This window comes from Dasypus novemcinctus, chromosome X, assembly GCF_030445035.2.
Source record: "Dasypus novemcinctus isolate mDasNov1 chromosome X, mDasNov1.1.hap2, whole genome shotgun sequence".
Classification (NCBI taxonomy): Eukaryota; Metazoa; Chordata; class Mammalia; order Cingulata; family Dasypodidae; genus Dasypus; species Dasypus novemcinctus.
In genome coordinates this window covers 129,780,797-129,806,789 of record NC_080704.1, presented here as the reverse complement: position 1 = coordinate 129,806,789, position 25,993 = coordinate 129,780,797, and the positions used below count along the sequence as shown (strand labels likewise).

At 43.9% G+C, this 25,993-nt stretch overlaps 2 long non-coding RNA genes across 2 annotated transcripts; one reads left to right on the top strand and one right to left on the bottom strand.

Moving 5' to 3' along the window:
- Nucleotides 1-9,657: 9,657 nt before the first annotated feature.
- On the bottom strand, nt 9,658-13,960 carry LOC101417083 (uncharacterized). Its single transcript, XR_011647908.1, has 2 exons — nt 13,343-13,960; nt 9,658-10,150 (listed from the first exon to the last, which is right to left on the bottom strand). It is a non-coding gene; the product is annotated as an uncharacterized lncRNA (long non-coding RNA).
- Nucleotides 13,961-20,301: 6,341 nt separating this feature from the next.
- LOC131277280 (uncharacterized) lies at nt 20,302-25,721 on the top strand. The gene is made up of 3 exons (XR_009184457.2): nt 20,302-20,512; nt 20,888-20,983; nt 24,812-25,721. It is a non-coding gene; the product is annotated as an uncharacterized lncRNA (long non-coding RNA).
- The last annotated feature ends 272 nt before the right edge of the window (nt 25,722-25,993 follow it).

Genomic DNA, 25,993 nt, shown 5'->3' with positions numbered 1-25,993 from the left:
AGAAAGCCAGTAAGGGAACTGTACTTTAAATTAGCCAGCAAAAAGAAAAAAGGTTTTAAATAACTAAACGATGTTGCTGTATCAAACTATTCATGTCTGCCTATTTGCTCAATTATTAAAGTTAAACATGCAGTTATATAAATAATATATATTCCTAAAACCCAAATTAAACCTAAACAGTATAAAAGGTCATGTAAATATTCTAATTAGAGAAACTGTTGGAAAAGCTATAAAATCCTTATTAAATCATAATTAAAACAGGTTAAATGATTGCTTTATATTCCAGAGCCTAAAAGGTAGTATGCTTTTAAAGTTATTCACAGTTTTAAAATTATCAAAAACAAAGGTTTTAAGCCCCTGTAAAAAAGGAAAACAACAATCTTTGTTTAAACAATAATAATTTCAACTTTTTTAGCTTAAATATTATCTCTTGGGTTTATAAAATACCAGGTTAATAAGTTAACATGATATATGTTAAATCTTTTTTTTAAAGATTATTTATTTCTCTCCCCTCCCCCCCCCACCAACCCACCCACCCTGGTTGTCTGTTCTCTGTGTCTATTTGCTGTGCTGTCTTCTTTGTCCACTTCTGTTGTCAGCAGCACGGGAATCTGTGTTTCTTTTTTTTGTTGTGTCATCTTGTGTAAGCTCTCCATGTGTGCAGCACCATTCCTGGGCAGGCTGCACTTTCTTTCGCACTGGGCAGCTCTCTTTATGGGGTGTACTCCTTGCGTGTGGGGCTCCCCTATGCAGGGCCAACCCTGCGTGGCAGGGTACTCCTTGTGCACATCAGCACTGCACATGAGCCAGCTCCACACATGTCAAGGAGGCCCAGGGTTTGAACCGTGGGCCTCCCATGTGGTAGACAGATGCCCTAACCACTGGGCCAAGTCCGCCGCCTATGTTAAATCTTTAAAATAATAAAAACTGTAATCTCATGTTTAATAAAATTAAATTAAATATAGAGCTGCTCTCTCTTAAATGCTTAAAGTAAATTTCATTGGTTACTAATTATAATCTAAAATAAATTTGCAGTCTGTAATTGTGGTCAATTATAAAAAATTCGTAAGAGCATCTTCCAAACTAGAGCATTTAAATGGCTCTAATTCTAAAGAACCATTATTAACTAAAAATCTGGATTAATATTAATAGCAAGAAGTAACTTCATAGTAATGAAACCTGTCTAAAAGTCACCACAAGGTGCATATTTAAGTGATGGTAATAAAGATTACCTTAATTTCGTTGGGCATCTTCCATTTTTATTTTAACAATGAAAAATAGTTTTTCCTCTACTACTAAAATAAAATACTTGATAATATCTTCATGGTAAAAGTATAAAAATAAAGTCATTTGATATGTATCATATTGCATTGAAAATGTTTAAAGTTATATAAAAATCAAGGGATAAACTTCAACATTGTCAAACTCTCTTGTGCATTCAAACCAGGCCTTGAATACATTGCAGGTTGCCTTTCCATATGAGTTATTGGCTAATTTGGTCACTGACCTCTAAAACAATAAAATGTCTACTACTTTTCTGGTCATGCTCCAGAAGTGGATGGAAACTACTTTGCAGTTTCAAGCTCCTGCAGCAGCCCATAGTGGCTAAGGACAACCAAATGTACAATAAATATCATCTTCAGACTGGCACTGTTTCATAGTGCCAGAGAGTGCTATGCACCAGGCCAGTAAAATCTACTCCCTAGTTTCTCTTTAGGATCAACGATACTGTAGCCTCTGTGAAGAACATATGAAGTGGAGCAATAAATTCCAGAATACTGTAAGTAGAACTTAAAACCAATTGGCATTATAGCCTGCTCCAATGGAGAGATAACATGTAAAGTATTGCAAATCTAAAACTTAAAACTATTAATTCCAGCTCAAAATCCTTATGCATTAAGTAATACCTTAATTAATAGTAAGTGCTGTACCTTTATCCTGTTCTAAATATATGCCTGATAATTATAATGTTATCTTTTCTATTCTAAATCATGTACAAAAGTACATTAGACGTGTTAAAAATCCCAGTAAACTTCATTTTCTAAGTAATTAATAAACGTGCCTATAAAATAGAATAGCCATCTTAGGTAAAAACAGGGGGGCCAACAACCCTTTTAATCTAAAGGCCACCAAATCAACTTAGGGGCAACCTCTCACAGTCTTCACCCCATACCAGGTAAAGAATGTGCTTAAGGCCAGGGGCGGGAAGCAGACTTGGCCCAATGGATAAGGCATCCACCTACCACATGGGAGGTCTGCAGTTCAAACACCGGGCCTCCTTGACCTGTGTGGAGCTGGCCCACATGCAGTGCTGATGCACACAAGGAGTGCCCTGCCACACAGGGGTGTCCCCCACATAGGGGAGCCCCATGTGCAAGGAGTGCACCTATAAGGAGAGCCACTCAGCATGAAAGAAAGTGCAGCCTGCCCAAGAATGGTGCCGCACACACGGAGAGCTGATACAGCAAGATGATGCAACAAAAAGAAACACAGATTCCCATGCCGCTGACAACAACAGAAGCAGACGAAGAAGAACACACAGCAAAATGGACACAGAAAACAGACCACTGGGGTGGGGTGGGGGGAAGGGGAGAGAAGTAAATAAAATAAATCTTTAAAAAAAAAAGGCCAGGGGCCACCAGTAGCTTACAAGTAACCAGTTAAATTAATACCAAGCTCAGCCACCCTACTACTCTACTGTGTAACAAAAATGAGGCTTATTTACTAACAGTGGGTCACCTATTAAATAGTCAAAATTACCAAAAGTTATTCAATTAAAACCAAAATGTAAAAAAGCAAAAAAAAAAAAAAAAACACCTCTTTATTCTGTAGTTCTGATCACTCCCACAGCTAAAAGCTAAAAGAATTTCCAACTTGGTGCACTAATCCTGAATAAAACCAACTGCCCAAGAAAGTGCCAGTTCACCAGAAACACCTGACGAAACACAAGTGCCAATCATTAAACAGCCTGACATGCGTCTTCAAAACAAAGTGAAGTACCTAATACTGTTATCTATTACAATATCTCTCTGAACATAAAATAATTTATATATATATATATACTGTTCCCCACCAACTTTTTAAAAGTGCCATCTTTGCAGGCACCGACCTCTGTAATCCAGTGTCCTCTTTTAACAATCAGGTATTCCAAAATTCTAATTAAATTTGTTTCTTTCAGAATGGGCATCTTATTAGCCATATGAGAACTACATCCAATTTCATGCAGAATGCCAGATCCATCTTCCTCCAGTCCAAATAAAATAACAAAGTTTTTACACCTTGTTAGGTAGGGACTACAACCCATGGCCAGCAGGAAGTAGCTACACAAAAGAGATCATCTCCCTTCAGCACCCCTTTAAGATTAAAAGTGTAAACTCTCGAAGGGTAAAATAAAAATTAATACATGGATCTGGACCCTGGCAAGAAATCCACGTAAACATCAGTAACCCCCAGGATAGCTGCTGGGGGGGGGGGTGGCCCACCCCCAGGATTCTGCTGTCCAAGATGAGAAATTCTTCTAAAAACAAGAAAAAGCCCTGAATGTTGCCCAAGAATTTGTCTGTGGGCCCTCACTGGGAAATTAATAAGTAGGGTAATCAATCAAAACATCAAACAGCCACCCACCTCATAACTCCAACAATAATTATGCCAAAGCTTAGCAAGTTAAGCTGGCATAAAGGGCAGGATGTATAGCTTATGGGTGGGGGTTGTTCATCTTTTCTTTGATAACCTGAGCTGTGTAACCTGAGCCGTGTGTCTCAGATGGTGAGAGCTGCAACCCTGCCCTTCCTAACGATGACAACCACTCCAGTCCTGGAAAAACAATTAAGTAATGTAAACTCTATAAACTTTAAATATTCAGGGAGGATGCAAACCAAATGTGTTAAGAGCTTACATGGAATGTATGAAGTTCATGCTAAAAGCTTACCAAGATTGTATAGGGTTCATGCTAAAAGCTTACCTAGAATGTGGGGGATATGTGTTAATTCAAACTTACTGAGCACTGAAACAAAGAACCATTTAACTCTTCCTCTACATAAAAACAACTTGAAAATCTTATTCAGGGCTCAGGTTTTGGATGAGAAGCTCCGAAACCTGGCTGGTTGTGAATAAATTCTTTTTTCCTTCCCAAAATTATTACTGAATCCTGGCTTTTCCATATGCAATAATTGAACTCTCTCAAAGTCTGCAACAGTATATGGGAACTAACTGTTTTATTCATGGTTTTTCTGTAAACCTCCATCCTCTCTAATTAAAAAAAAAGGCCTCAGAAACTCCCCATCACCTGCCAAACAAGGTATAAGTTTTTGCCTCTGTCATTTAAGACCTTCCACAGTCTGGATCTAAGAATATCTTTCTACTCTCGAGTCACACTTTTCCAGACCAAGATCTCACATGCCCCAATTAAAACTACTCATTATTCTCCAAATTTGCACCACACTTTTAATCAGACTGGTGTCACTGCTTGGGAAACCTTCCTTCTCATCCCTGCTTGGTAATGTCCTTTTCCCTAAATACAACACCTCCAAGGCTTCCTTGATCCCACTTCACCAGAAAGTGATTTTCGTCTTTCCCCTTTGAACAGTCATGCTGCTGTGTCTTCTGTCCCTTTTCCAGCACTTGATACTCCACCCTTTATTACAGTTACCTGGAGCAGTCTTCATCTGATTCTCCAGATTAAAACGTTCTAAGAAAGGCTGACTTATCCATTTAGCCATAAGAGGCACAGGACCTAACCCCACAGAGCCTTGTGGGGCCCACAAAAAATGTTTTCATTTCATTTAAGATCAGAAGGAAAGAGTGAGGTTTGAAGCTCAGAAATTACATTCATCTTTATACCAATGCAATGTTTTTAAAATTTTTAAATATTTTTAAGGAGGAAGGGGCCCCAAAAGGCAGGAAAGCCTCGGGCCTATGGAAGTCATAACTGCAGCCCCGATTCCTAGCCCAGGGTCTTGAATGTAGTAGGTATTCAACAAATTCAATCCATTTGAACCCCCTTGGGCTGGGTATGGGGTACCCAGGAAACCTCTGAATCAAAGATGAGCCTGAGAGAAGATGAAGGATCAAGGAAGGAATCGGGAGAGTGTAACAATCCCATTGATGTGGGAAAGGAGTGTGGGAGGAGATGGCAGAAAAATTTCAAGCCCTCCTTAAATTTAAAAAAAAACAGAGGTTGACCTTTTGCCTCAGTTTACCTTATTTCAAACTTGTACCCAATTGGCCATTTCCGTCATCCAGAGAAAAGCAGTAGGCTCCAAATTCTTCAGGATCAGGAACTGTATCTTTTTTACTTACATCATTCATGATTCCTCCATGAAGGAGCCCAACAGTTTACCCCTTGAGGTCTGTTGGGGCATGGCGTTTGATTTTTCAACCTTTCTGCATTCCTCACTATACTTTTTCAGCTCTAGTGTTTTTCCTTCTATCACATAATCAGACTTTGTAGAGCAGGAATGGTCCTAGAGACCAAACAATGAAAGCCCTGACGTTGCAGAGGAGGATGCTGGGGCCTAGGACTGGGTAAGGGCAATCTAACATAACAGCTAGTAGTAGGTACCCAGGGCTCTTGATCAGCCCCCTCAGGTCTCTCTCCACTCCACCAGATGCCTCAATCTCACATTGTCGTCTCCACCGGGCTGTTAGTAGTTTTGTTTTGTTTGTTTTCTTTCGTAAACTACTGTAGCCCTAGACCTGACTTTGAATTCAACTTTTTTCCCTCCAGCAGATGACTCCCCCTTTTTATCGGTATGTTGGGAACAGACTATTATGTAACTCCAGTGAATGTAATATGCATGTGGTTTGTCATTTTTACATAACCCTACTTCATATACTCACTTCCAGGACAGTACTCTAGTTAATCATGTATGACTGGACACAGAATCAACAGGTGCCAGGAAGGATACGCATGAAACTGTTGTCAGTGGTTTATGTGACCTTTGAGGGAGTAGAACTGGGCATTGTGTGTGGGGGGGGAGGGGGGGTTCCATTTTCTACTTTGCATCTTCTGCTTACCGGGTTGTATCTAATCATATTTTTTATAATACAAAGTAATTTTATGCGGAGCAGGTGTAGCTCAGAAGTTGAGTGCCTGCTTTGCAAGTATGAGGTCCTGGGTTCAATCCCCAGTACCTCCTAAAAAAAAAATTTTAACTGTGTGTTAAAATTGGGAGTTTTCCCAATTTTTTCTGATAACCCATTTGCATATTCTTCTTGCCAGATTGTGTTCCTCAAGAGAATGAACTAATGATTGTACCCAATCATTCTGACACCATGTTTAATCCTTCTTACTCATTTTTGCCAATTTCTTAGCTGGGCACATTGCAATACCTTAAAATTGTTTGAATTTGCATTTCTCATTAATAATAAGGTTGCACATTGTTTCTTGTTGCATACGTTGTTCCCTCTCTTTTTAAAACGAATTACTGAGTGGATCCTGGGTATTTCTGTTTTAGAATTTGAGTTCTCCTGGCTTTCTTGGGGATTTGGAAGGGCAGCAAAATGCTACCATCTCTGGCCTTTGTTTGCAATCCTGGATGAGCCCCTAAAATGTTGTAGAATTTGAGAGAGGTTTAATTATTTGTGTATAGAAAGACCAGGATTCAGGAATGATTTTGAGAAGGAAAAATGGTTTACTGATGGATGGCCAGACTCAGGAGCTTTTTGTTTCAAACCCGAGCCCTGAACAAGAATTTTGAGTTCCTTTTATACAGAGAGGAAAGGCCAAATGGTCCTTTCGTTTCAGTTCTCAATAGACTTGAATTAGCATATATCTTCCACATCCTAGGTAAGCTTTTAGCATGGACTTCATACATTCTAGATGAGCTTTTGGCACATTTGGTTTGCATTTTCCCTGAATATTTTAAGTTTATAGAGTTTACATTGATAAACTGTTTCCTGGGACTGGAGTCGTTGCCATCATTACTAAGGGCAGGGCTGCAGTCTCTTACCATCCCACACCCTCAAGTCAGGACAGACAGCTTAGGTTAAGGTTATTTCTGAAGAGACAAATAGCCTCCCACTCATAGCCCACATCATTTTTTCTCTGTCTGTTGATAATATCCTTTTATTATCCTCTGGTCATCATAAAGTACTTTTCCTACTCTGGTGGAAAATACCCATCAGACAGACCTGCGATCCAAACTCCACTCTGCTGCTTAATTAGAAAGACTTTGGACAAATTGCCCAGCCTCCCTGAGCCTCAGGTTCCTCCTCTGTGAATTGGCTACAGTGCTGTACCTTCAATGGAGGTTTGTTAAGGGTCAGTGAGATTATGCATGTGAAGTCCTTGGCACACTGCAAGAGTTCAGTAAGTGGCAACTCCTAATTTGCTACCCCCTGCTATGTGGTGGACTCTAGGAAATCTGTAATGTGCCTGAGGAAGCTTTCCATTAAAAGTGCTTGGCACTTAGACGGTAGACCTTACCTCTCTGACTCACTGCATCAGTGGTGCTGGGAATATGACGATTTGCTGCCCTGAGTTGAACAGACATTTTAGCTTCTCAGTCACCTTCTATTTTTTATTTTTACTACCAGTTAACGTTGTATTTCGCTGTTTATGTTAAAGGATATATATTTTTTTATTTTAATTTTTAAAGATTTATTTATTTATTTCTCTCCCCTTCCCCCACCCCCATTGTCTGTTCTCTGTGTCTATTTGCTGTGTGTTGTTCTTTGTCTGCTTCTGTTGTTGTCAGTGGCACGGGAATCTGTGTTTCTTTTTGTTGCATCATCTTGTTGTGTCAGCTCTCTGTGTGTGCGGCGCCATTCCTGAGCAGGCTGCACTTTCTTTCACACTGGGCTTCCCTCCTTATGGGGCTCACTCCTTGCACGTGGGGCTCCCCTATGCAGGGGACACCCCTGTGTGGCAGGGTACTTCTTGCGCGCATCAGCACTGCTCGTGGGCCAGCTCCACATGGTTCAAGGAGGCCTGGGGTTTGAATCGCGGACCTCCCATGTGGTAGACTGAGGCCCTAACCACTGGCCAAGTCTGCTTTTCTATAGATATTTTAGGAGGCACTGGGTGGGAACTGAACCTGGGACCTTGTACAAGCAAAGCAGGCACTCAACCCCTGAGCTATACCAGCTTCACACCTTCTACTTTCTAATAAACTCTGTCCTCACAATAGCCTGATGAAGTTGGTCAGACAAATACTTAGGCCTCTCTTTTCATCTGTGAAGAAATAAAGGTATGGAGAAAATAAATCTGTTTGTGTAGTCATGGTGAAGCAGCAGCTGCATACCTGACATTTCTAGGGACTAGGACGGAGCAGAGAGAAAAAGTCTCTGCATTTGTTGGCCATGCACACTGGTGGTGGAAGAAAGGAAGAGGATAAATAAGTAAACTCTAGCATCTTAGTTAGTCATGATGCAGGAGAGGGGAGGAGATTGCATTATTTCATGAGGTGGCCAGGAAAGGTCTCAGTGAGCAGGTAGCATTTTAACAAAGGTCTAAAGGGAGGTTAACACTCAGACATGAGGGGAGCAGATGTAACTCAGTGGTTGAGTACTTGCTTTGCGTGCGTGAGGTCCTAGGTTCAATCTCCCACATCTCCAAAAAGAAAAAGAAAAAAAAACCAGTGACACAAGAGAATCCCTCAGGGGAAAGTGTTCCAAGCAGTGGGAACAGCAAGTGCAAGGCCCTGAGGCCATGACATGTTTGGAAGTGGAGGAGTAGCCAGGAGGCAAGAGTGGCCTGAGTGAGCTACTTGAAAGGGAGGGGAGAAGGTAGGAGGAGGTGATGGGGTTGGAGTGGTAAGTCGTGGGGAGAGGAGGGGGTGCGTACATCACATTTACTCAAAGAGACCAGGGAGCTCTCCAGGGGAGAAATTTCCCCCTTGCTCCCTGTTCTAGTCCATCCTGATACAAGAACGCTGAATGTAGGAGGAAGGGGCCTTAGCCCCAACCCAGATGGAGATGTGCTCCAGAGCAGGAAAGTCCAAGAGTAATTAATACTTTGCACCATCCCTCCTTGCTATGCTCTAGATACCCCTCCTTAAGATAAGGGTGAGAAGTGCCTGCTGGAGCCTGGATGGAAGGTGTGGCGCCAGAAAACCCTGGCCTCGCCTCTTTCTCACCTGATCAGTCCTTCCTAGGACCTCTGAAGCTGCCCTGAGGGCAGACGCTTTCCTGGGCTGGCCAGAGGAACAGAGACAGCCACAAAACTGCTCGTAGAGGTGAGGGAGCTTTCCTCCACCAATTTCACCTAGTCCCTCCTGTGGAAGGAGTGGGAAGGGATTTCAAGCCATTCCATATGAATCCCGCTACTTATGCAGAGGACCCCAGTGCCTTTCCCCAGTACTGCCAAAATAACCCCTAGGAAGAGTCAGATCCAGGCATAGGGGAAAGAAAAATAAAAGGAATTCATGAACGCATGCATCTGACTATGCAGTGAATATATTCCAAAGCAAACTCTAAATGACTGTGGCCTGTCTGCATCCCCTGTTAATATAAGCATTCTAAAGCTGGTGGTTAGAGAACACCTATTTGGAGAAGCATCTCCTTCCTTGGGCTACTAGGCCCCCATTTAATGCACCAGCATGGGCAAATTGATTAACTGGAAATAACAGATTTACCTAGGGTCAGGTACGGTTATGACGATACAAACACAGGGGAATATGATTGTGCTTTTCACCTCCAAAGAATTTCACACCATGATTTTGGAACCTAGGTGGAGACAATATTTAATCATCGCCTCTGATATCACTTCCTAGGTTTTCTGGACTTCCAAGGTTTGATCAAACGAGCCATTTTGTTGTTCTTTGCCCTAGTGTACCAAGCTGGAGTAGTTCAACTGACTTACTGAGATGAACTCCTCAATTTGCCTACGTCCTTTTTCCACTGTGAATTCACCATGGGTGATCCATCTGATGTTTTTGATGGGGTTTTCAGTTTCTGCAAACTAGGTGCGAATTGGTTAGTTGGCTGGCAGGTTGGAGTTACGTGAGACAATTCTTTAGGCGCCCAATCAGGAGCACTACCTTCCACAGTCTTAACAGCAGTAATGATGGCATTTTCAGCTATAGTTAGAGCTAGTTCAGCCAATTCGCTATTGTTCTCCGGATCCACTGTTGTCTGCTTTGTAGGATTTGTGCTCATGTCCATTCTCTTCTGACTTTCACCGTTTTTAGTCTCATCCATTTTCTTTTGCCTGGAAAAAGAAATTCAAAAAGTGACTCTTTGTAAAGGTAAAACAGTTATTCTTTGTGTATTCATATGTGTACATGTGTATGTGCATGCACACATAGAAGCTCATATAAGTACAGACTATCTCTTGAAGAACCATAAGAGACAGGAAACAGTGGTTGTCTCTAGGGAGGGGAATGGTGGATAGGGGTAGGAGTGAGAGTTCGCTGTGTACCATCTGGTGCTTGGCTGCTCTGATTCTCAAAACCGTGAAGGCACAAGTCAAGGTGTGGTAGAATGGTTCCGAACCTCTTTGGAGTTCTAGCAATAACTGATTTCTAGTGGAGCCTTTGATAGAAACCCAACCCCTCCTTTGGGTGACTGGGGGCACATGGATCTTTAAAGATAAAAGGAACTAAAATGATTGGAGGCAATGCAGTATATGAGGGGTTGACTCTCCACTGTATTCTGTTGGGCTGTCTAGGTATACAATACAATCATCTGCGAGAACCTATCATTTTTTTCCACAGTTTTAAAAGGTATTGGGTATGCACTGTATAATAGTCACTTGCGACTGTTTGAAACATAATCTAAGCAGCTAGTTACTGGACTGAGAAACTATCATTTTTACCATCTCTTCCTGAAATAGCTATCTCTTTAAATATTAGCATTAGCTAACACTTTCAGGAATGGTCATGGAGACAATGAACATCCTTCTTCTGTGTCTGACTTCAGTGGGAATCCCCACTGGTGTTACACCATTAAGTATGATGTTGGATTATAGTTTGAGATTCATCACGTCAAGAAAGTACTCATTGGGGAGAGGATGTAGCTCAAGCAGTTGAGCGTCTGCTTCCCACACAGGAGATCCTGGGTTTGATCCCCAGTACCTCCTGAAAACAAAAAATAAACAAACGAAAAACCCAACTTGGGGGAGACTATGTGGCTCAGTGGTGGAAAACCAGCTTCCCACATGCGAGGTCCTAGGTTCAATCCCCGGCCCGATACCTCAAAAACAAAGTGTTCCTCTACTCCTATTCTAGTAAGGTTTTCATCGTACATGCTAGCCAATTCTGTGATTGTGAAAATTGGGGTTGTCAGGCCTGTGAACAAGGCTTATCACAGAGCTGGGAGTCTCTGCACCTTCTCAATCTTTTGTACATTTTCCCTTGAGGCTTGGTTTCTATCTTCCTATCCCTCCTATGACTTAAGTCTCTTCACGTATGAGATATCAATTATTTCCAGCACAGTTCCAACTTCTTTGCAGGCAGTCCCTGTGTTGGGGGACCCCAGGAAAGTGGATCTCTCCCTCCAAAGGGAGTTATTTTTCTCTAAATAACCACTCAAATTTGGGAGCATTTATGTGCCTCATTACATCGCATTGTCACCCAGCCCTATGAGATGGTGTGCTAGATACCTTCCATTTGCCCCTCCCAGATTCACTGTCCACCCATCTCACTCTGCTCTCTGCCCTGGGAGGCTGGCCTGAATGAGCAACATCTGTGGGCTCCCTCAGGACCCTCTGGCTTCTAGGAGGTTCCACACAATGGGGAGACCAGGCTGAAGGGAGGCGTGACGTCAGAGTATATATGCACTCCCCATGGCTCTCTCCCTACGGTGTCACCTCTGGCTGGCTGCATGGAGAAGGTGACAGCTTCTCTCAGGACAGGTCTTTCAACACAAGCGCTGAGTCTGGTAAGGGTAGCCATTCTCTCCTCTCAGCCCTTCAGATGCCCCACTTACTAGCCCCTGAGAGCTCCACTTTCTCTTATTTCCCTACACTCTGTCCTCGCTGTGGTAGCTATTTCCTTTATTTAACCCTTCTCTGACTATCCTAATTTTAGTCTGCTGACTACAACCAGGACCCTGAAGGATACAGAGAGGGGCTCTTATTACCATGTAGCAGTGAGGAAAATGAACCACACACCCAGAGAGGCTGGCTTCACAGCCTCCAAGATTCAGGAGGGCAGGAGGGCTCTGGGGTCACATTCCCATCTGTAGTCTAGAACGGGCCCACTGTCTCTCTGGGCTTCTTTCAAGAAGTGCAATGATTTGTTCCCTTTCTCCACATCATTGCTGGTCCCAAGGGGGATGTAGTGGCTACTGCCCAAGGCAATCTGGCTCCCCTGGCCATTACTCCAAGATGGTTTGAACAGCCTTTGAACAAATTCCTGGAATTAGGTTGACCAGTGTTCATTTGAGTCTTCATATTAGCATTTTAAGCTCAGTTTTGCCTCTGCCTCAGTTTTCTGTTCCTATAGCTGGGAGGTGGGGGGAATGGTGAGGGGGGAGGCAGAGGGTCATCTCCTGGGGCAAACCAGAGGCATCCTGGGCTGCCTATCTCCGAGCGGGGAGACACAGGCAGGCCATCCGAAGGCCCATAAACCTAGGAAATGGATTCTCCACCACTATTAGGCCATGGCAGTTTGGCCAACACGAATGGATGTAAACTGTGTCATTAAAGACCACAGCAACAGAATTTTGGGTCGATCAGTAAATTTGGTCGACTTTGATGAATTCGATACATCAACTTGCTCCTTTCGCGAGTGGCCCCATTGTTGACTTGCTTGTTCATTCGGTGACTGGGCTTTCAGCAAATTGGCTCTTAATGAATTGACTGGGAGTCAAATCTGTGACCTTCAGTGCCAGGCAAATGGGGGGTGGGCCTTTATCCATAGAAGGATCCCCTTAAAATCTTCCCCTGTGGAGCCCAGTGCTCCGACAGGAGGGGGAGGCAGACAGGGCCCTGGAAGAGGCTGAAATTTGATCCTTACCTATCCCTGGGCACAGGGCACCTTTGAGCCTCCCTTCTATTAGGCCTCCCCAAGTTCTTTTTCCCTACCTAGTAATAGGCCAGACGGGCCAAATGGGAGGGAAGCGTCAGGTGTGTGGTCAGTTTTGGAGTCTGGGTGATGTGTGGGGAAAACCCCCACAAATCCTTTCTCTGGACTCCCCCATCCCTAATAAACCCTGCTACTTGCATGACCAGATCCTTGTGTGGAGCAGGAGCAGCAGCAGCAGCTGGGGAAGCCTTAGAGTCTCTCAGCAGCTTTTGTGCAGGGTTCCCTGAAGGAATGTTTATGAGTGCTACCAGGGCAACGACAGTTTCCACCAATGGTGAGCACAGCCCAACTATTTCTGCCTGTTTCAGGCAGAGAGGAGAACTGGAAGGGAAGGAGGGAAGGTGGGGGACAGTCAGTCACAAAAGCTATCTGACCTGAATTGGAGGACCACCAACCTTGAGGATCCACACCCAGCTTGTTCACAGCAGCAGATGATCTTGTAGGGCTGTGTCAGGGGGAACAGTCTTAAAAGTCTGGCATGTTGTGGCCACCAGTGTGTCACACACTCAGTATTTGTGAGGTCATTTCCTGCTCCCCCTAGCCTTATAAGGGCGGGATTAGCCCTTTATATGACAGTTAAGCAAACTGATGCCCAGGGAGTGTTTGTTTGCCCTACGCAAATCCAGAGCTTACCTCACTGGCTGAGCTTTGAAGAGGTTTTAGAGCCTCCCTTGTACGCTTGATGGTTTTCAGAGATGTCAGCAGAGGCTCAGGAGCAGTTTACTTAACATTTCTGTTTTTCAGTGTCCTTGGCTACAAAATGGGGCTAATAATAATGCCTATAGCCTCATTTTTACACGGCTGAAATCACATACTTCCTGGCAAGACCAAGAATCGTGCCTGGTACATCATAGATTTTCTCTATAAAGTTTAGCTACTATTCCTATTGCTGCTGTTGTTCTTGTTACTAGAAACAGTGTTCTTTTAAATGGCCTTAGCTGATGAAATGAAAAGCTGTCAATACCATATAAGGATGACCCGGATTTATTTGCTTACTTTTATTACTTCATGAAATCCCCCAGTAGCTAATCTAAGATTTAAGCAGCTTTGCCATTTAAAGACTGGGTAAAGAAAATAAGGTAGCAAAAGAACTGAAAAATTACAGCAAGAGCAGCTGGAGTAAAATGAAAAGAGGATTGTCATGGCAGTCTAGTGAAAATAGCGATTTCAGAAGGAAAGGGTGGCCGATGCTCTCAAATGCTTCTGAAAGGTCAGCAAAGATAAAAACTGAAATATTACTCATTGAATTAGAGACACTGATAGCATAGCTGACCTTAGCAAGGGATGGGACAATCAAGCAAGGAGACTGGAGGGGCTCGAGGAGGAAGTTGGGGGGGGGGGAAGTGCAGTGATTAGAAAGAGCGGAAAGTTGAGAGAGGAAAGTAGAAAGGTGAAAGGAATAATTTGAGAATTTTTAAATGCTAATGGGATGGATCCAGATATAAGAGAACTACAGGACAATAGCTTAGGTAAAATTACTGAAGACAAGGGCGGGAAGGAAATCTGGACAAATACTTGCTTTATTGTAATAGGAGGAAAGGAAGAGAGGATAGGTGTCGCTATTGGTGTGGTAGTTTGGCCCAGGACACTGAAGGAGTCCCTTTGCTTTCTCCTTCTGTAGTTACTCTTTTCTGGGGGCAGATGTTACCAGCCTCCTCTTTCTTTTCTCTGGGCACGTTTGAACACAATTCAGTAATCAGAGGATGGGTAGGAACCCCCTCGAACTCAAGAGAGTTTACCGTCAAACCGCGTTTCATGATCCCTCATATTGAAGAGTTTAGGTTTCTAGAATCAGTCTGTTGAACAGATTGCTTGTGTGAAAGTCAAGGGAGTCTCTGGAAGACCAACTCTAGTGGAGTAGGAGGGTAGAGAGCCCCGTCCATATCAAGAGTGTTGTGAGCTGTGCACATGACCACCTATCAGTTCCTCAGGCTGCTGAAGGCTCCTCTTGGCATCCTGCTTCCACTGGCACCTGGTTTTGCAGGCTGCAAGGCTTACTTCCTCCCAAGGTTAGTAGCAGTCTGCTGGAGGCTGCTGGAGGCTGCCAGAGGATCCTCGGGGATCCTTGGCTTGACCCCCGCCTCCTGCCACACGGAAAACTACAATGGAGTTGTTTTGTTTGTTTGGTGATTTTTGCTTTTTTAACTTTATTTTTTAAAAGAAGTTTTAGATTACATAAAATGATATAAAAAATGTAGGGGATGGGAGCGGATGTGGCTCAAGCAGCTGAGTGCCTGCTTCCCACAGGGAAGGTCCCAGTTCGTTTCCCAGTACCTCCTGAAAACAAAAAAGCAAACCACAAGCAAACAAACTGAACAGCCAACTCAGGGGAACTGATGTGGCTCAGTGGTTGAGTGCTGGCTTCCCACATACAAGGTCCCAGTTTCAATCCCCAGCCCTGGCACCTCAACAACAACAAAAAGAAAGAAAGAAAATATAGAGTGTTCTCATATACCACACCTCCTTCCTGCTCTCACATTTCCCCCTATTAATAACCTCTTACATTAGTGTGGTACATTTGTTACAATTGATGAACACATATTGAAGCACTGATACTAGCCAAGGTCTATAGTTTACATTATGATTTAAACTTTACCCCACACAGTTTTCTAGGTTTTGACGGAATGTATAATGGCCTATATCCTTTGTTGCCATATCATGCAGAACAATTCCAATGCCCTAAAAATGCCCTGTGTTCCACATATTCTTCCCTCTCCTCCCCTCAGAAACTCTGGTAACCACTATCTGTATATCAGTGTTACAAGTTCTTCCATTACGACAATAATAAGTCTACTTAGGTCCGTGGTTGCATTCCCCCCTTATGTTTCTTCATTCCTCAGTCTTGAGGACTTGGAGATGATGATGCCTACTCTGCTTCAAATGGAGAGGTGACTTAGTTCTTATGCAGCAGGTGGAAGGAACTATTTTGATTCTGGTTGTAGATGCTCTTTGCTTTTTGGGATGGGGGTTGTCCATCATCATTATTTTGTTAGTTTTCCTGGGCAAGTCTGATGAACTGGAGAGTAGGTGTTGGCTGCAACTCGGCTGAGATTCAGGACTCAACCAGCATATAAACAGACTGAAGATTTAAGTCTCTGGGACATATATTTAATGAGTATAGTGCTGATTATAGGTTCAAATAAGAGGGGTAGAAAAATCATGTGTAGGGACATTACAAAGGAGACTAACTTGGTTACAGTGGGGAAATATAATCACTGACAGGGTGACTTCATGGGGTTGTGTGCCTTACCTTGCCTTTAATGTCCAGATGTCTCTAGAGCCCTTGTGAGCACCTCTGTTTGAGGCATTGTTTACTAATGCAGCCAGTGAGATCCTCCTGAGACATTTTCAGCTTAACCTCTGGAATGACCTCCCAACCTGCCCCCTCTGGGCCAAGTTCTTTTCCTAAATCTTTTGCTGCTTGGTGCTTGGTAACAATCCCTCAATGCCAGGGAGGCTCATCCCCAGGAGTCATGTCCCACGCTGGGAGTGGGGAGAGATCGTTTATTTCCTGAGTTTGGCTTAAAGAGAGGCCGTATTTGAGTAACAAGGAGATTTTCATGAGGTAACGCTTAGGCAATAGATCTTGTTGGTGGAGATCTTAATAGGGGTGATAAGAAGAGGAAATTAGGTGATTAATGGTGAATACTCCAAATAATACCTGGCCTGCTTCAGTGCTCAATAAACATTAGCTACCACAATGATGATAGCAGAGAAACAGACCACAACCAAAAAGTAGAGCAATCAGAAAGAGTTTGCCACTGCCCTGAAGCTGGGAGAATCTGCCAGCACTCCAGGGAGAGAGTGGCGTTGGGGTGGGGGTAGAGTTGCTGTGCTTCTCCTGGCATGGGAACCAGAAATACCAGGCCCCACAGTAGCTGCATTCCAAAGGGGCAGAGCTCTGACTTCCTATGTGTCAAACTTTTTTTTTTTAATGGAGTAAAGAGTTAATAAAGAAAAAAAAAATGAGAAAAGTACACAATCCTTAGGCATAGACTGCGGGCTTCCTGCAGGGTGAGTTGAGTCACTCCTGTGTCAAGCTTTTGAGGGCAAGAGCTGCAAGTCCTCTCCTAGGAAGCTCTGGGGCCCCTGCAAAGAGGCACCTGGTAAGTGCCTCACTGGGGATTCTTCAATGTCTGGAGAGAGACTTGCAGGCCAGTGGTGAAAAACTCCCTGCAGGCAAAATGCTTTCAAGGAGGAAGCCAGGAGAAATTTCCCAGCAGATTAGAAAGGCTCCTTCTTTCAAACAGGCAAATTCTGGCCTCTGGGGTTCTCAGGATTGAGTAGCCTTTTGAACTCTCACCCAGATTGTTATTAGTACTATTTTAATCATCTTTAATCAAGTGTGGCAAAGGCACCACACTAATGCAAGTGTCAACAGTAGGAGGTTTATATGGGAATGTTGTATTTTTTTTTACATGACTTTTATTTTACTTTTTATTTTTTTGTCTTTATTTTTTTAATGTTACATTCAAAAAATATGAGGTCCCCATATACCCCCCACCCCTCTCACCCCATTCCTCCCCCCATAACAACAACCTCCCCCCATCATCATGAGACATTCATTGCATTTGGTAAATACATCTCTGAGCACCGCTGCACCTCATGGTCAATGGTCCACATCATAGCCCACACTCTCCCACAGTCCACCCAGTGGGCCATGGGAGGACATACAATGTCCAGTAACTGTCCCTGCAGCACCACCCAGGACAACTCCAAGTCCTGAAAATGCCCCCACATTTCATCTCTTCCTCCCACTCCCTACCCCCAGAAGCCACCATGGCCACTTTCTCCACACCAATGCCACATTTTCTTCGATTACTATCACAGTAGTTCATGAATAGAATAACAGTAGTCCACTCTAATCCATACTCTATTCCTCCATCCTGTGGACCTTGGAGTGGTTGTGTCTACTCCACATCTATATCAAGAGGGGGCTTAGATTCCACATGGATGCTGGGTGCAATTCTCCTGCTTTCAGTTGTAGGCGCTCTTGGCTCCCTGGTGTGGTGGTTGACCTTCTTCATCTCCATCTTAGCTGAGTGGGGTAAGTCCAATAAACCAGAGTGTAGGAGTTGCAAGTCTGTTGAGGCTCAGGGCCTGGCTATCATATGGTCAGTCCAGAGATTCAGGTCCCCTGGGTATACATTAAACCCCAGCACCTACTACAGTTCCAGTAAAAGTAACAGGAGAGACTTGTGGACAAAGATCACATCTAAGTCCAGCTTCATCACACAGAAACACAAATTCCAAAGTAGGGTCAACTGAGATGGCACTGAACTCCATCTGCCATGACCATAGAACCTGTGGGTCTCTGTAGCCCTCAGAAGAACCAATACCTGGGGCTGTATCTACTTTATCTGTCTACATGACTTTTATGTAAACCTACAACTTCTATTATTTAAAAAAAAAATACCGTGCCTAAGTTCTTCCCCAGGTGGGCAAATTCTGGACGCTGATGCTTTGGTGTTTTCTTCTTCCTGTCAGATTCACGGTCTAAGTCCAGGGGGCTGCCCTTGTGGGCACAGGCTGAAAACTTTACGGTTACCCTAGAGACCTGGCGAGCCCCATCCTGAATACCACATTCGTAAAGGTAAGAGAGGAGAGTGGGCTCTGGGGATAGCCTCTTTCCTGGCCTCTAGGAATAAAATGCATTAGTCCTAGATGGAAAATCTTATCTTCTGGATAAAAGAGACGTTCCCCTGCCAGGCAGGTGGATGCTGCACAAAATATACCAGAGATACTCTTCGTGATCATGGTATCTCCCCTGCCAAGTAAGTATACCAGAGATACTCTTAAACGCAGGGAAAATCATTTTGTTTTTTTGAAACAGTCATGCTCAGTGTTCCCATTGGTTTCCCTACCTTCTTCTTACTGCCTTTGGGATTGCAGTACTTTGGGGGCCATAATCCAAATCGCATACTTGTTTTGAAATTTTATTACCTGAGCACTTTCTAGCCCAAATATAATATGGGTTCTCTCTGTGTGTTCTGGAAATGAGGAACGTACCTGCCAGCAAACAAAATGATGGCCGATACACAATGCTTTCCAACTAATGAGGCAACAAATACATGGGTTCCTACAGCTGAATGCACAAGTAAGATCTCCTGGGCCACTTTCTTGGGGGAGCCCTAAAAAAGAACAATTCGGTCCCTAATCCTCAATCAAGATTTGGGGAAATCCCCCAAAACAGTTATTTGAATCTTCACTGCAGAAGAAACTTTGAGGGATGGAGGAAAGAGCATGTTAAGAGACAACAGTAGACACAGAGGGTACAAAAGATATGCCTTAACAGTTCAAGATTATGCAGGCATAGCCCTGGATTTAGTCTATACAGAATTATTCTTTTCTTTGTCTTTTACCACAAATGCATCAGAATGTGAAGGCTGTAAAAACTCTCAACCCCCCAGCTCGTATGCAGTAAGGACACAAAGGTCTGCTCCTCTTTTCTCTGCCAAGCAAAAAAAAAAAAAAAGAGTACATCTCAAAAGAATATGCCAGTGTATGCTCACCTCAAAGGCGAATGAACTATTTGGATAGAGGAGTGGGGGTGAAGGGCACGTATGTGTGGTCAGGGGCCGGGGAGTGGTAGTGGCCTAAGCATACCCAGACCCAAACCAATAATATGACCGTCAGTCTCTGTCACTACCTGAATCCACATCTACATTCTTTGTGAAAACAAAACCGCGTATTTGTTTCGTGCATCTGTTTTCTCAGAAAAGGACAGTAAAAGCGCTTTAGGTGTCTGGTCACAGAATTATCATGGTGAGAGTAAATCTCAAAAACCAAGGGTTGGGGAAATGGACTTTGGCCCAGTGGTTAGGGCGTCCGTCTACCATATGGGAGGTCCGCGGTTCAAACCCCGGGCCGCCTTGACCCGTGTGGAGCTGGCCATGCGCAGTGCTGATGCGCGCAAGGAGTGCCTTGCCACGCAAGGGTGTCCCCCGCATTGGGGAGCCCCACGCGCAAGGAGTGCGCCCCTGAGGAAAGCCGCCCAGCGTGAAAAGAAAGTGCAGCCTGCCCAGGAATGGCGCCGCCCACACTTCCCCTGCCGCTGACGACAATAGAAGCGGACAAAGAAACAAGACACAGCAAATAGACACCAAGAACAGACAACCAGGGGAGGGGGGGAAATTAAATAAATAAATAAATCTTTAAAAAAAAAAAAAAAACCAAGGGTTGTTTTACTCTGGTTCCCTACCCTCCATCCTCCTCCAGAAGCTTCTTGGGGAGAATGACCAGCTTCAGCTCCAGGCACTTGCCATCTCCCTTTAGAACAAAGGAAGCAGAAAGAGCTGGAAGGGGTAACCAGACACTGGGTTCTCTTAGTCCAATGAAACTGCATTTCTCTCTCTGCTTTCAGAAAACACTTTCAGAATAATTAGTGCCCTCATTGAAATTACTTCTGTCTTTTGGCTTTTTTTCCTGGCCTATGGAAATCTCCGAGGTGTGGTCACTCATTCTAAAGGGGACCCAAAAATGCTGCCACCACCTACACTTGGCTAGGTACTAGGTCTGACGGTCCTCCCAACATTGTATTTCAGGTAAGTGCCTTTGGAGCATCAGGGGGTGGGGAGTCAGGGCTGTGCATTTACAAACTGCTTCGCTTCCATGATTTCATGAGATGGTGTCAGAAACCCACATATTTATGCCAACACGTACAGTCCTCATTTTCCCATGAAGGAACTGAGGCTCAGAGCAGTGAAGGGACTCACCAAGACCACACAGCCCACAGGTGATGGAGCCCCCTGATGGAAAGGTCCTTGCAACATTTTGCCTCCATATCTCATACCAACCATCTGGAAAAGACGTTTTACTATTTGCTTTTTGTACGTGAGGTGCGTCACACACACGTAAGATACGGTACATTTTTGGGGAAATAAATGCCTCCAGGTAAAGGGTAACGTTCATGTTTACAGATGAGCCAGGGGGAAAAAGAGAGAATCAGAGACCTGAACTGGAATGAGAAAATAACCAGAGCTTTCTAAGGAAGAATTGTTCCCTGAGATTCCTGAGTAAGTAGGAATTTTAAAACAGAAACAAACACGCTTTCTGGTATACTCCTTGAGAGCAGACCCTGCTGCTACTGTTTTCTTCTGTAATTGTTAGTAATTTCAGACACTACAGGTGAAAAATGGCTTGTAAGTCTCCTGAGAGAAGTTCAGTTGTCTGGGTGGGGTGAGGGATGGCAGGATGTGAACTCTACTGCCCAGGTCAAATGTAGGTAAGTACTAATTCACACAGGACAGGACCTTTCAGCTGGACAGGGCAGGCATAGCCGAGAAACACTCCAGCTACTGGGTGGGAGTCAAATCTGTCCCTTTTCTGAATGGAACATATGTAGGTAGATAAAGCACAGCACTGAAGGAAGATGAGTTATAGTAAAGCCTTCTACATGTTGATCCATTAAAAATTTCCAAGGCTGTGGCAGGCTGGTTCCCGCTGAGGGAAGAGCCTGGGAAGCCTTCATAGATGGTCGAGGCATGGCAGTGCGGGTCAGTGCACGGCAGGCAGGCTGCGGGTGGCTCAGGTGGGCCCTGGGTGCCTAAGGCGGAAGAAGAAAGTGCCACTTTGGCATGAAGACAGGCTCGCTTAGTCGCCAGTGGTTTAAGTTCCGTACATTCTCATTATCAATAATTGAGGCACTGGTTCTAAAAGCTGTCAACTTGATGAAAAGAGCAATATGGCCAGTTCTGAGATAATCTGTTTCCTCACCTTTCAGTCAGCCGTCCTCTCCTGTTGCCCTCACCATTCTATCAGGCTTTCACCCCTGCTCAGGCCCCTGCCCAATCCCACCTCCTCACTCTCAGAGGTGCGCCTTGACTCCTGGTTAACTGAGAAAAGTAAGGCCATCAATTCTGGATGACCTCCAAGTCCCATCTCCCCACCTGCACATTTATGCGCATCATAGCCAATCTTGACTGTCGTCCTTTATTCTCAGAGGATACATTTCCCATTTCTTAATTCCACCGTTGATCTTCACTGCTTCCTTCCACACCTATTACCTTTCCCTGATACCCAGCCTCTCCTCACTGCTTCATTCCTGTCAGCATAGGAATAGAGAAACATTTCCATATTAAAATAAAAATCCATCTTGACCCTGCATCTGACTTGCACCTATTCCCCATCCCAGAAAACTTTTTTACAGGAGTTGCTTCCCCTCTGGCCATAAATGCATTTTGTTTTTCTTTCGTTAAATAAGTCATCCAATCACAGGGCTCACTTCAAGAGTATGAAAGAATACATAGTGCTGTCTTGTAAATTAGACCTCAAATATGTTAATAAAAGTCTCCCGTGCCTGCCTCCCAGCCACCCAGTTTCCCCTGCCCAGAGCCAATCATTGTCAACAGTTCCTCCTATATTCTTCCAAACTCTAGAACTAAACAAGCACGTGTGTATATATGTGTGTATGTATAGTCTTTTCTCTTTCATTATATAAGTGGTAGCACACATACAAACCATTGTCTTGCTTTCTTTAATTTAACAATATCTCTTGGACATTGTTCTGTATTTGTACTGCAACAAGTCATAATTTTTTATTTTACATTTGCAACCCTCACTTCCCTTCCTCCCATACATCTTTCAACCCACTGCAGTGGAGCATCTGCCCTCACTTCCCCACTGAGATTCTCAGGCTAAGGTTACCAGTGTGTTCACTGCAACCCTAAGCAGAAAACTGGTGGTCATCAAAGACTTTTTTTCCTCTCCCTTCCTACCAACTAAATACGACGACACCTGCTGATTTTACCTCCCTACCGCCCTCATTTGAGCCATTATCACCTTGAGCCCAGGCAGCTGCAGTGGCCTCCTGACTGGTCTGCCTATTTCCAAAGTCCTCATTCCAGCACCCTCTCCTAATACATTTTTAATAGATTTTTTTACTATATTTTTAAAGATACATAGGTCATACAAAATGTTACCTTAAAAAATATAAATTATGAGTATCCCATATACCCCCACTGCCCACCCCATCCCCACTCTTCCCACATCACCAAGTTCTTTCAGCAGTGTGGCACATTCACTGCATTTGATGAATGTATTTTGGAGCACTGCTACACAGCATGGGTTATAGTTTACGTTGTAGTTTACACTGCCTCCCAGTCGATTCAGTGCGTTATGGCAGGATATAGGATGCCCTGCATCTGAACCTGCAATATCATTCAGGACAACTCCAAGTCCTGAAAAGGCCCGCATAGCACAGCTCTTCTTCCCTCGAGCCTCAGCAAGTTGCAGCACCTACTCTCCGGTTCGTTGGATGTGTCTATGGTGGCTAACAGGGCGACCACACCAGGGAACCAAGAGAGTCTACAACTGCAAGCAGGGGAATCCCATCCATCGGTCATGTGGGATCTAAACCTCAATACGTTTTAAGTAAGGCTTTCTCTACCTCAGCACTTGGACATTTTGGGCTAGGAAAAAACTTTTGTCCTGTGGGGTCCCTCCAGTACATTGTAGGATGTTTAGAAGCATTGCTGACCTCTGCCCACTAGAGGTCAGTAGCACCCCAGACCCCAAAACCCAGAGTTGTGAAAAAAGAAAACATTTTTTTTTTTTAAAAAAAGAAGTCTCTCTCCAGTTAGTCCCAGTGTACCCTGGGGGGCAAACTCCTTCAGGGAGACCACCTCTCCTCTAAATCGATCCTATGCAGAGCAGCCAGCCGTTTATGCAAACCACCATGTCACTCTCCTGCTTCCAAACCACATTGGATCCTGAAGGCCCTCAGAAGAAATGCCAAGCTCCTCCTGGAGACCTACAAGACCCTTTATATTCTGGGCCATGCCAACCTCTCCAGCCCCTTCGCCCTCTACTTCCTGCATCGTGCTCTCTGCTCTCCTCTTGCAGAACTGCTTGCACATCTCGCCCACACAGCCACACTATTTCATCCTCCACCCTCCTGCTCTTTCCTTGGCTTGGACTGTCCTCCCCCACTTGTCTTTGAAATCCTTCCCAACCTTCACGATTTGGGTTATGCATTGGCTGAAAACTGAACACTGAACCTTTCCCTTTCCCTCTACCCTCAAGGCTGGGTCACTAGGTTGGGAGTCCAAACACCTGGATTCTAGTCCCTTCTGCCACTTACTAGCTAAGTGACCACTTCCTATTTCTGAAGCCGTTTCCTCATCTGAGGAATTAAGAGACTGGACTAAATGTCTAAGGGTTCTTCTAAATTTGAGTGGCTATGATTCTTGAGTTTCCCTTTTTTTCTGGAAATAAATATTCCTCTAAAAATGTTGCTCAAAGGGTAGGGCCATCTCTTCCTCACCGCCTGAATGCCTATGGCTTCTTTTATCCTCCTTCAAAGGTTTTTGCTATTGACTGTTTTGTTTAGCCTTAGAAATAGCAGCAGCAGCCTGGTAGATGTAATCTCAAACAGTAACCATTCTTCCAAACAAGTGGTATGAAGATCCACATCTTCTGTTACCTTTGTGTAACAAGGACACAAGGACATGTGTTTGTATTAGTAGGTGTGCAAAGAAACACTTTGGGGTGATGTGACACTTGGGCTTCTGTGGGGCAGGAGACTGGAGCAACTCTTTTCATGGAATACCCTGTATAGCTGGACTTTTGAATTATGTGAACATGGTATCTATTTTTAAGAATTAGGATACTGAGTAAACCAAATGAGTGGCACAGTGTCCCAAGCAGCATTTCAACAGGCTTTCAGGGTAGGTGATATATGGCTGCGAGGGGACTGGCCCTAACGTTGGTCAGACCACATCAGTCAGCGCAGCTCCAACAAAATCCTTCTGCTACCTGCACTTGCCAAAAGTCAAGAGAGCTAGGCTACACAGCAACACTATCATCTTCTAGCCTCTAACTGTTCTCATCTGGTTCACTCCCAGGTACTTGAGTAAAACATAAGGCTCAATTTACAAGTGACCTGTTTTCCTGAGCAGATGCCAAAGAAGGGAGGTGAAGAGCTGCACTGGCACCGACACTGAACCTGACCAACTCATTCTCACCTGTCATTTTGTAGCCCTTCACCATACAGCCCTGCAATCCATCTAAGGACATAAGCTTAGTGGCTGACCCCACTGTCCCCAGGCAGAATGGAGATGAGACCTAAATATCAGTTAGTAATAGACTTAAAGGTGTTGTCAATAGGACTTCTAGATCCCTGTCACCCTATCTGTAATGTAAATACAACTAGCTATCCTTTCTTCCTTTGCAGAGACAGTTCTCATAACAACCAACTAAATCAGGTCTTTGAAGCACTTAAAGACTAGATGGTTGTGTTACATAAGTTTGTAACTGCACCAGGGCTTTCCTGGCACAGTACAAGGTCACCACCTCATTATTAGAGGAGGCACAACAGAGAGTACTTCTCCAAGAGTCAATGCCACATCCTTCCTTCTGGAAAGGTGCCTTCTGTGATGAGGTCAACATAAATCACACAGGGCAGTTGTGTTTAAGGCCATCACCAGATCAAATTTTAAACTGGATGAAAGAACAGAATAAAAACAATTTTGTATTCTCACAAGACCTGAGGTCAGCTGGGGTACTGATGGATACATACAGAGTATCACCCTCTTCACTGCGTTATACCTTTCCAGATGTCCCTATATTTAGCTTCCTTTAACTGAACATGGAACATTTTATATCAAGAAGCCCGTATACGCTCATTGTAATAACCTGAATGGTTGCACTTGCTACCATATACTGAAACAAAAAACAGTATTTAAGCACGTACTATGTTAGATACTGCACATAACGCATGAAAGGAGAAGGCACAATCTGTTTTAAAAGTGTCCTAAGGGGAATTCTAACACTGTGGGATTTTCTCAGAAAAGTACCCAAGAAAAAAAAATTACTTTCCTGTATTCTCCTAGCAATCTCCAAAGATGCAATACTTTTAAATATATTAATATCTGTAACGATAGAAGCAATTATGAAGTATTAGGTATTAGGTGCTTGGTGTATATTATGTCTATACTTTTATAAGCCTCAGTGGTCTTTTCTTTCTTTCTTTCTTTCTTTCTTTTTTTTTTTTTTTTGAGGTACCGGGGGCTGGGAATTGAACCCTG